Consider the following 11,915-nt stretch of genomic DNA (forward strand, 5'->3'; position numbering starts at 1 on the left):
GATGCCCTGAGAGTGGGGTGTGGGGCTGGCTTAGCTGCTGAGTGACAGGGAGCTCCGGTGTCCCTGCTGGGACGCGAGGCCTGACTCCTACAAGTAAAACGATACCCGAGGGGTGGCTTGGAGTGCACACAGTGTGTCATTAGCGCAGGGTGACACGGGGCATTTGGTCCCCGCCCCCCCCCCCCACACACACAGGGCTGATGTACAATCCTGCTGCTGTGTCTAGCCAGGCGTGAGAGGCAGCTGGAGGGGTGGGCTGCTCCTGGGACAGGCCTTCTTGCCACTAAGGCCCGAGGGGCACGGGGGTGTCAGGAAAAGCAGTGAGGTTCTGAAGTGGAGGACTAGGAACTGCCAGCCGCCGAGTCTTGCAGGGACCAGCGTCCTTCTGTTGCAGCGCGGGGCAGCGATGTCAGCCCAAGGTTACAGTGTTTACGAGTGTCTGAGACATCAGCCGAGGGCCAGGAGTGCGCTTGGTCCTGGGGACACCAAGAGGGATGGCTCTCAGGAGCTCTCAGCCTGGGGGAAGGCAGGCTGGACGGAGTACAAACAATTCAGTGGAGTTAAACACATGCCTTGAGAGACAGAATTAAATTGTGGAGGGGGCATCAAGGAGGATCAACAGTTCTGCACAGGGGGCAGGGCCAGGGAGAGTCCCCAGAAGACCTGCGTGCTGGGGCTTGAAGAGTGAGTGTAAGTCAGACAGGTGGACGGGGGCCATGGGAGCCCAGGGAGGAGAAGTGGCATATACAAAGGCATGACCATACAGAATAGCATATGTCTGTTTCTGGAGGTGGCAAGCTGCTTCCTCCTCCTCCTCCTCGTCCTCCTCCTCCTCCTCCTCGTCCTCCTCTTCCTCTTCCTCCTCTTCCTCTTCCTTGTCCTCTTCTTTTTTATCTTCTTTCCTCACCCAAGGATATGTTTTTATTGATTTTTAGAGAGAGAGGAAGGGAGAGATAGCGAGAGGGAAACATTGATCGGTTGTCCCTATGCATGCCCCTACTGGGAATCGAACTTGCAACCTAGGTATGTGCCCTGACCAGGAATCAAACCCCCAACCTTTTTGGAGTGCAGGATGATACTTCCACCAATTAAGCCATCCAGCGGGCACCAGCAGTGTCTGATGGCTGGTTCCAGAGGGTGAGATGGCAGCAGCAGGATCTGGGCAGTCTGGCAGGGGCCAGGTCCTGGGGACCTTTCATGCCACACGGAGCATGGATGTCATCTTGTTAATGAAGCAAACGCTTTAGGCCAAGGTGCAACGTAGTGAGAGCCAGAGGGCATTACTGTGCCAGCACATGTTGGCAGGACTGGGGAGGGGTGAGGTCGGAATTCGCAGGGTCGGTTGTAGGAGGCTGCTTCGATGGAGAGTCTGAGTGACGAAGGTCGGGATTAAGGCACTGGCCCTGGGGCGGTTCAAGGGCACTTCTTTCTGTGATACCCTCAGTAGGTGAACACAACGGGATCTCAGGATTGGCCACGGAATGCGAGGGAGAGAAGGGGACAGGGACGGCTCTGAGTCCTGAATTGGGTAACGGAGTGAATCGTGGGGCTAACCCGAAGTGTGAGGTGTGTAGACATTGTTTTTGGTTGAGGTGGTTGGGTATGGGGGGTGGGGTGGAGAGAAAAAGGCAGATGTAATGAGTTCAGTTGAGCTTATTTTTAGACACTGCATTGGAGGTGTTTGTGACACGTTCAGGGGCAGATGTCCAGCAGGCAGCTGGGCATGGAGCGGAGCCACATGGCATTAACATATTTAATGTATGCAGACTCACAGTCGGCAAGTCGATCCTGAGATACAGAGGTGCAGGGAAAGGAAACGCTCCTTGGAAAAGTGTTGTTCATGCCATTCTGCTCAGCAAGCGCACGCCCAGGACAGCATGAGGCGGGACACCCCAACCTTCCCTTTCCTCAGTGCCCCTCCGTGTGAGCGTCTGGCCTCACTAGTTGCGACTCTGGGGCAGGGGTTGGCAGGCTATGACCCGAGGGCCAGAAAGGGGCCACCGTTGTTGTTGTTTTTTAATGGTTTAAAAAATTAAAAAAAATACTTTTATGACACTAAAATGACATGAAATTCAGATTTCAGTGTTTGTACTGAAGGGTTTACGGGAACATAGTGACACTCGTTTGTTCGGGAGCCATCTGTGGCTGCGCTGGCAATAGAATGGCAGAGTTAACACAGAGACTGCTTTGCTCCCAAAGAATAAAATATTTACCAGCTTGCCTTTTACCAACACAGTGGACTAATGCCTGTTCTCGTGCTCAGACACATACCGTTTCAGTAACATACCTCTAAGCACAAGCCACGCCCGGTACGAATGCATCTGTGCATACGTATTCCCGTGCGTGCTTGTGTAGAGACACCCTGGTCTATTTTATGAATGATTTAAAACATTGCAAGGCCATTTTTAGCTGGAAGCAATTTTTGGCTGGAGGAGGGGAGGCCAGGAGGGATTGGAAGAGGAGGGGGAGAGGAGAGGAGTCAACCTGGGGTGACCGCAGGGAGAATGGTTCCAGGATGGGCTGAGAAGGCAGAGAGCAGCCAGGGGAGGAGGGAGGGGCTGAGTGTCAGGACTGCGGGCCAAGGTGCCCTTTACCACCGGCCCCTGAACCTGGAAATCTGGTCCATGCTCCTTTGGCCTCTGCACCATCAGGTGGTGTTCCGCTCTTCCCTGGTGGGAACCTTCTCCCCTTCCCACATGTCTTCGTCCCACAAATCTCTTTCAGGGAGGAAAGTCCTCAGCCACAATGGCTTCTCCTCTGTGCAATGACAGCTTGAGAATTGGTGGGAGCGGCCGCGGTGCGGAAAGCGAAGCTGAGCATCCGTCTAGTGAGGTCCGGACGCCCGCTGAGGCAGTGAATCTCTGTTGTGTCCCTTTGATAACCACGACGCATTCCTTAGCTGTCGCCTCCCACGCGTGTCCAGGTGCCCGCCCGCCTTCCACCTGCACCGTGGGAGCTCGGGCCGCGTTTCCCAGGCGGTGCCAGGGGCGCCGTCGCCCAGCAGAGGGCAGCATTGAGACGTGAAGAACCCAGCGCCCCGGCGGCGCCGCTGGGGGAAGCGGAACCGCCAGACCCACGCTTGTTCCCGGTGGCGCTAACCTTTCAAGCCATTTCCCCGGAGCCCTCCGTGCCCCGTGCGGGCTGCCTGAAAATGAGCAGGTGATAGGAATGAAATATTAAACAAGTCTGTCCCGCAGAATGAAAATGAGTTGTCATTTAGCATTTTATCAGTGGATGACACCTTCTCCCAGCTGAAAGGTGGTTTTTGTTCAAGGCCTGAGCCAGGTGGCTCGAGTTTGCCACTGCCTTCCCCCCTCCACGCCTGTCCCCTCCCCTCCCCGTCCCCCAGCACTGAGCACTGCCGTGGGGGCGCCCCTGGCAGCGGGAGGAGGCAGCGGAGAGCCGAGGCTGAAGCCAGCAGGGACCCCGGACCGTGCTGGAGCGAAGGGAGGCGGCCGCATTGATTAGGATGCTAAGGATGCAGGCACATTTCCAGCGAGGCTGTGGTCAGGGGGAAGGCGGCAAGCACAGCCGATGGAGGAAGCTGGGGAGGTCAGGGGAGGCGGGCAGGGGAAGCTTCCCACCGGCCACAGGTGTCCCTTGCATATTGATCCTGTCGATCCCAGGGAGAGGAGTGGTTAGCGTTTTCTTTGTCCTTCATCATCTGGTATTGACCTGCCTTTCCTCTTCTCTGCCAGGGGTTGCCCTGGAGCAGATTCCCCGCACACCCTCCAGGCTGAAATTGGCCCTGAGTCTTTTCTTATTTGGCCAGAAGGGAGGGACCTGTTGGTCTCCATTTTCTGTGTCCACACTGTGCATGCTGAGTCCATGTTCCGGCCCTCAGCGTATGCTTTTGTACATATGTATTACCGTACATGCGGGGTGTGTCTCCAGCATGGTCTGCAAGCTGTCAACATCAAATCAATTTTCAAGGGCACGTGTGTATAGCCTGGCCAGCATGGCTCAGTGGTTGAGCATCAAACTATGAGCCAGGAGGTCACGATTCAATTCCCGGTCAGGGCAAATGCCCGGGTTGTGGGGCGTTCAAGAGGCAGCCAATCATGGATGCTCTGTCATCACTGATGTTTCTATCGCTCTCTCCCTCTCCCTTCCTCTCTGAAGTCAATCAACATTTTTAAAAAGGGCACATTATAGAGACAAGAAGAGAAGAGTAAGCCCAGGCAGAGGAACTGGTAAAATCCTGTGAGGTCCTCTCCCCTCAGCCAGATTAAACAACAGTTATGTCCTTGGGCAAACACTCTTTGCTGCTACAAGAAGGAAATCTTTGCTGTTCCCCATTGTGTTTTATTTCTTTACAGATAATATTGATTCTTCCTCTGGATGATTACCCTCAAACCCCCATTTCCCCCACATTCGCGTCTCTTTTTTGGTAATCATGAAGGCCATGACGTGCTTCCTGGTAAGTGATTTGGATTTGCAGCGAAGTATTGCCTCTGTCCGTTAGAGGGGATATACACTGAGTGGCCAGATTATTATCATCTCTGAACGCATAATAATCTGGCCACTCAGTGTATATCCTATATAATAAAAGGCTAATATGCAAATTGTCCCCTCGACCAGGAGTTTGACCAGCAGGCAGGCCGACCAACCGCCCATGTCCCCTCCCCCTGGCCAGGCTGGCCAGACCCCACCCATGCACGAATTCATGCACCTGGCCTCTAATATATATACGCTGAGTGACCAGATTATTATGCATTCAGAGATCATAATAATCTGGCCACTCAGTGTGTTTGGCCAGTTGAATTCAGTTCCTACCTGGTACAGGCACAGGAAATGTTTGTACATAGCCCAAGAACCCAAAGCATATTTAGGAATATGTATTTTTTATTTGAATGAAAATATCTTGACTATATTCCTGCTGTGTGAACCGTGTTGGCAGTGAGTCACAGAGTAGTGGGGCATCCATGAATCAGGCTCCTCTCTCCTTGTTAGGACAGCGGTGGGGAAAAGAACAGAGATTTGTGATTGGACGAAACTGGCTTTTCACTTACGTGAACTCCTCTGAGCTCCCATTTTTCTCAGTGTAAAACGGGAGTAATAATAATAGTTGTCTCATCTTGGACACAAAAATGTAGGTAAAGTAAAATCATGTCTATGAAACATTGGCAGCAGAAATAAGTACCAGTCTCCCTTTCTGCTTCCCCTCCTCCTTCCCCTCCTTCTTAAGTCAAAGAACCTCACCCGGAAGAGCGGACGCATTGAGACAAGCGGAGACTTACCCTAAAACCTTAGTGGTATATAAATCCACTTTGAAAATCACAGCATTCAAAAGAGGGCATATTTAGATTTGGCACATATGAATGTAGACATTTAATTTTCAAAATATCCAAAAAAGATAGGTATAAAATCTCATTTGTTTCTTATATGCGCTCCCTTTCTTGCCACTTTCTGCTCTACCTTCTGGAAACTTCTCTGTGTCCTCAAATAAAAGGGATGATCAACAACAACAGCAACCACAAAGAAAACACATGGCAAGCAGAAATGAGAAATGCTCAATTCCTGTTTTTTTGTGTGTTTTTTTCAGGAATGAGAATCTTATTGGAAATGGTAGGACTGACTTCTATAAAAGGGACTCAACATTAGATCATTGATTGTAAGGGTGAGCCTATTATAGTTTTTAGGTTTTTAAGTCTTAGGCCAAATGAATTGTATCTTGGGAGAAACATGTATATGAAACTTCATTATATGTATAAAAAACTTACAAACTCAGCTGCGGCAGCCCTGTCTGAAACTTGAGGCTCCTGGAGCATGACCCAGGGGACAAATAGTAACGTTGAAATTTACAGAAGACAGAGAACAGAACAATGTTCCCTTCCCTGTTGAGCCTACATATAGGTTAGGCAGGATTTAAAATACATATTTAAACCCTAGCTTCAAGAGGGGAGTTTTTGAGTGCTCAAGGTCAGGAGCAGTGATCACTAGGACTCAGCACTGGTTCAATAAGAATGTCATGTCATAGCCCTGGCCGGTGTTGCTCAGTGGTTGGAGCACTGGCTCATGCACCGAAGGGTCACAGGCATGTACCTGGGTTGCAGGTTTGATCCCCGGCTCTGGTTGGGGTGCGTGCAGGAGGCAACCAATCCATGTGTCTCTCTCTCACATCAAAGTTTCTCTCTCTCTCCTTCCTTACCTAACCTTCTACTCTCTCATAAAAAAAAAAAAAAAAATCAAAGGAAACAATGTCCTGTTGTGAGGATTAACAACAAAGAAAGAATGTCATGTCACACTAACCTTTGTTTTTCTTTTTCATCGGGTTATGAATGAATGGAGGTGGCATAGTTGGGTTTCAGCGAGTGCCCTGCATATTTCTCTTTTATGTGGACTGGCCCTCAATATTGTTAGATGGATTAGTAACTGCTTGAACGCCCACACTCCTTCCCTGTCCCAGCCTGGGAGGTGTTTTATCATGACTTGAATCTGAATGTTGGTGGCATGCTTATCAAATCTGCGAGTGACCTGTGGAAGGACAGCCATAATTCTGAGTGATAATAACTGCAGTAAAAAAAAAAAAAAAAAGAAAATATAAAGCAGGTGGCAAGATAGCTTCAACAGAAAAAAGGTGAGACCCAGGTCCTACTCTTGATTACCCCTCCCCACCTACAACAAATAAATTATAGGATAATAATGATGAAGTTTAGCAAAAGCATGTGTGATAAACTTACTGTTTTTAGTTGGCTGAGAGCTTAATAATGGCAGAACAAGTGAGATATGGGTTGTTAAGGCTATTGCAACTTTGGCGTCTCAATTTCTAGAAGAACAAAAGCCCAGTTAGTAGAAGGGTGTTTTCCAGAACAAGGGAGCCAGCTCATGTGCCCATCCTTCCTCCCTGTATGGGTCAGACCAAATCTAGAGTGAGCTGTCCAGTTTCCAACGTTATATTTTAAGAGCGACACTGATAAACAGATGTTGATGTTAAAAAAATGACTGAGGGATACAGATGTTTAACTAAGAGGAAAGGAGACGTGTGTGTGCGTGTGCCTGTGTACACGTGTGTCACGGTACCTGGTTTCAGATATGGGGGGAGGCTGCGGAAAGAGGCCTGGAAAGATGCCGTGAGATCCCAGAAGCATTCAGGTTGCAGCTCACCTGTCACCTTCTCAGGCGCTCAGAGGAGCCCTTCCCAGCCCCTTACAGAGAGCAGCCCCCCTCCCAGGTGCCCATGACTCATTAGCCTGTTCAGTTTCCTCTGTCGTGCTTAGCACTAGTTGACATTTTTGTTCATTTGCCTTCTTTCTTTCTTTCTTTCTTTCTTTCTTTCTTTCTTTCTTTCTTTCTTTCTTTCTTTCTTCCTTCCTTCCTTCCTTCCTTCCTTCCTTCCTTCCTTCCTTTCTGTTTCTTTCTTTCTTTCTTTCTTTCTTTCTTTCTTTCTTTCTTTCTTTCTGTCTGTCTGTCTGTCTTATCCACTAAAATATTATCTCCATGAGGAAAAGGCCTTTCTCTCTTGTTCAATGCTGTGTCTCAGGTGTCCAAGCCAATATATAGTAGTATATAGTAAGTACTTACTAAATAATAGCCAGAAGGAAGGAAGGGAGGGAAGGAGAGGGAAGGAGGGAGGGAGGGAGAAAGAATGTAAGTATGAATGGATTCCAATGAGCAAAAGTAGAAGAGGTGACTAGAGTTACCAGGAGACTAATTTTAATTTTATGGGAAGTGGGAGGCCCCAACAATTGTAGCCGTCTGGTGTTGGAACCATTTCTTTCTGGACATGGCTCCCTGTGACTTGATATTCAAAGAAAATATTGTAGGCCAGGACTAGAACGAGCACTGGATTAAATGACCTCTACACTTTATTCTAAACTAAAAATATATTTTCTATTTAAAAATTATCCTCCTCTTTAGGAATTCAGCATTCTGTGCCACTGACCGAGCCTTATCGGCGTAAGCCTTGCGGATTCCTCCTCTGCTTGTTAAGAAAGCTTGTGAATGTGACTGTGTTCGGTCAGTGACTGTCACGCTGCTAAAAATCCCACATCCGAGAGGAAACCAAGATGGCGGCATAGGTTAAACACCTAACCTGCAGCCGGGCACAACAATTTCAAAAATACAACTAGAGGTCAGAACGGACATCGTCCAGAACCACAGGAGAGCTGGCGGACTGAAATGCCCACAGCTGGGGGGAAGGAGAAGGCCACGGGGACAGTCGGGGAAGCCGTAAAAGCCTGAGGTATGGAGAAACGGGCGGAGACACGAGCACACGCGCCTGCGGGGAGGATGGAACCGGAGAGGAGGGGGCGGCTGATGACCTGGCCGGAGTTCACTGGCAGGAAGGAGATAAAGGCTCCGGAGTGCGCTGAGCACCGGCTCCGAATGCACTGAACCCCATTCCGGGCGAAACCCTGGGAAACTCACTCACTTTCGCAACTCCGCCGCCCCCGCAGGCCGCCCGGCCCGGGACGCTGGGGACGCCGCCGCAGCGGCGGCGCCCGGAGCCCGGCGGCCTCCCAGCACCCGTCCCCGCCACGCAGCCCCCGCGCGCCTGGTCCCGCGGGCCGCGCGCCCTGCACACCGGACGGAGGCCCGGGCGCCCTCTCCGTGCACCTCCCGGCGGCACTAGACTTCAGTAGAGTTGACTGAATTCAAGGGATTAAAAAGTATAAATTGGGGGGGACGCCGCGGCGGCGACGTCCGGAACACGGTGATGGCGGTGCCTGGAGCTCGGCGGCCGCCCAGCGCCCGTCCCAGCCGCGCAGCCCTCGCGCGCCTGGTTCCGCGGGACGCGTGCACCGCGCACCGGACGGAGGCCCGGGCGCCCTTTCCGTGCACCTCCCGGCGGCGCTAGACTTCAGTAGAGTTGACTGAATTCAAGGGATTAAAAAGTATAAATTGGGGGGACGCCGCGGCGGCGACGTCCGGAACACGGTGATGGCGGTGCCTGGAGCTCGGCGGCCGCCCAGCGCCCGTCCCAGCCGCGCAGCCCTCGCGCGCCTGGTTCCGCGGGACGCGCGCACCGGACGGAGGCCCGGGCGCCCTTTCCCTGCACCTCCCGGCGGCGCTAGACTTCAGTAGAGTTGACTGAAATGAAGGGATTAAGAAGTACAAATTGAGAAGTTTGAAAAAGATGGCGGCGGAGGTTAAAGGCTGTTCTGTTGCCTCGCACCCAGCGAAATCGGAGGGGATGAGGTGTGGAGGTGCGTGGGTCTGGCTGGTGGCGGGGGAAAGGGGCTTTTGTTCCAAACCTAAGGGAGATTAGCTCTCCATCACCCTGAAACCCATCTTCTGGCGAACCCCGGGAGACCCAGATGCCTGCGGGGAGAGGCGGGACTCTTGCAGAGGTGCGCCCAGCAATCAGTGTTTGCTGCGCTGGAGTGCGGAACGAGGGGACTTAGATACATGGAAGGCAGAAGGACCAGACTCACAGCCATCGAGGCTCGCCGCACCATGGCCTGTTGGCGCCCTGAGACCCCGCCCCGCCCTGGGACCCGCCCCGCATGTTTTGAAGACCTGCCCCGCAAGTCTTGCAGGCACACCTGCGCCCCAAGCAACGGCTTATGCATGTGGGTGGCCTGCCCTCTGGCAGCGGACCAGATGATCTGCTGTTCTAGTCGGACTGCTCCAGGGCCACTCAGACAGGAGGAAGAAACTACAGTTTTTGCTGTAATCCTTGCTGAGTGCCTAAGGCAGTAGCTGATCTACACCCCATTGGAGACCCAGAAACGAGGGCATCTAGTGGTCTGTGGGAGATGACACCAGATTTCAACCACGTGCATAAGGGACACATTCAACGGGAATATTCAGTGAGCGCCAAAGCTTTGCTGCACCAAGACCCGGCCCATAAACATGTCTCCTGCACAGCAACTCTTCCTTTATAGACAAAGAGAGCCCCCCCAGTGACACCAACAACAATCAAGACTTAACTATACAAAGGAGGACCAAGATGGAGGCATAGGGCGGAAGCCTGATTGTTGCCTACCACAACAACTTTGAGACTACGACAAGAGAGCAGAGCAGACACCATCCAAGACCACCATAGGGCTGGCTGAGTAGATGCTCTACAACTAGAATAAAAGAGGGGTATGTGGGATGATGCTGATGCCGGTGACCCAAAGACCACACTTTAAGAACTACAGCTCAGGCGACACAAAAGAACTATGGCTCAGGCGATACAACAGCGGCCTGGAACGTGCTCGGCGCAGTTCCCCCGGCGGTCTCCAGCTGAGGGGACGGCTCCACTGGCAGCCAAGCACGGACAGATGAGCCCCTATGAGACATGGGGTGGGAGACTCCGCGCTTGCTGACCTCTGAGTCCGTCAAGAATCTCAACGCCCCGGAAGCGGCCAGGTGCGCATGCTCGGCGACCGGCCACCGATGCAGACCCAAGGGCCGACGCAGCGACGCCAGACTGGCCCACCGCCATGCACCGGGTGCACCGGAACTTCGCCGAGCCGCCGCCCGACGAGTTCTGCAGCAGCCATACTGGAGCTCTGGAAGGATGGCCAGGGGAATTGCTGAGGGGGGATTGACCGGCAGGAATTGGGATCGGGAAGACGGGGCCCCGCTGAGACCCGGGTGCGGGCGGGGTTGCGCGCCTCTGGACTCGGGTGTGGTCACACGCCTCTGGGTATAAGTGAGGCCTCACGTCCCTGGGTCTAGGTGAGGCCACATGCCCCTGGGTCCAGGTGAGGCCGGACTCCGGGTCCGGGTGAGGCCAAGTGCCCCTGGACCCGGATGACACTGGACCCCATGCCCGGGCGAGGCCAAGCGCCCCTGGGTCTGGGAGAGCCCACACACCCCTGGGTCCAGGCGAGACCATGTGTCCCTGGATCCGGGTGAGGCTGCGTGCACCTAGGCCCGGGTGAGCCCAAGTGGCCCTGGGTCTGGGAGAGGCCAAGCGTCCCTGGGTGCGGGTGAGACCATGTGTCCCTGGATCTGGGTGAGGCCTCGTGCACCTAGGCCCGGGTGAGGCCACGTGCCCCTGGGTCTGGGAGAGGCCAAGCGTCCCTGGGTCCGGGCGAGACCATGCGTCCCTGGATCCGGATGAGGCCTAGTGCACCTAGGCCCGGGTGAGTCCAAGTGGCCCTGGGTCTGGGAGAGGCCAAGCGTCCCTGGGTCCGGGTGAGACCATGTGTCCCTGGATCCGGGTGATGCCTAGTGCACCTAGGCCCGGGTGAGCCCAAGTGGCCCTGGGTCTGGGAGAGGCCAAGCGTCCCTGGGTACGGGTGAGACCATGTGTCCCTGGATCCGGGCGAGGCCTCGTGCACCTAGGCCCGGGTGAGCCCAAGTGGCCCTGGGTCGGGGAGAGGCCAAGCGTCCCTGGGTCCGGGTGAGACCATGCGTCCCTGGATCCGGATGAGGCCTCGTGCACCTAGGCCCGGGTGAGCCCAAGAGGCCCTGGGTCTGGGAGAGGCCAAGCGTCCCTGGGTCCGGGTGAGACCATGTGTCCCTGGATCCGGATGAGGCCTCGTGCGCCTAGGCCCGGGTGAGCCCAAGTGGCCCTGGGTCTGGGAGAGGCCAAGCGTCCCTGGGTCCGGGTGAGACCATGCGTCCCTGGATCCGGATGAGGCCTCGTGCGCCTAGGCCCGGGTGAGCCCAAGAGGCCCTGGGTCTGGGAGAGGCCAAGCGTCCCTGGGTCCGGGTGAGACCTTGCGTCCCTGGATCCGGATGAGGCCTCGTGCACCTAGGCCCGGGTGAGCCCAAGTGGCCCTGGGTCTGGGAGAGGCCAAGCGTCCCTGGGTCCGGGTGAGACCATGTGTCCCTGGATCCGGGTGAGGCCTCGTGCACCTAGGCCCGGGTGAGCCCAAGTGGCCCTGGGTCTGGGAGAGGCCAAGCGTCCCTGGGTCCGGGTGAGACCATGTGTCCCTGGATCCGGGTGAGGCCTCGTGCACCTAGGCCCGGGTGAGCCCAAGTGGCCCTGGGTCTGGGAGAGGCCAAGCGTCCCTGGGTCCGGGTGAGACCAT

Source organism: Eptesicus fuscus, chromosome 19 (assembly GCF_027574615.1).
Source record: "Eptesicus fuscus isolate TK198812 chromosome 19, DD_ASM_mEF_20220401, whole genome shotgun sequence".
NCBI lineage: Eukaryota > Metazoa > Chordata > Mammalia > Chiroptera > Vespertilionidae > Eptesicus > Eptesicus fuscus.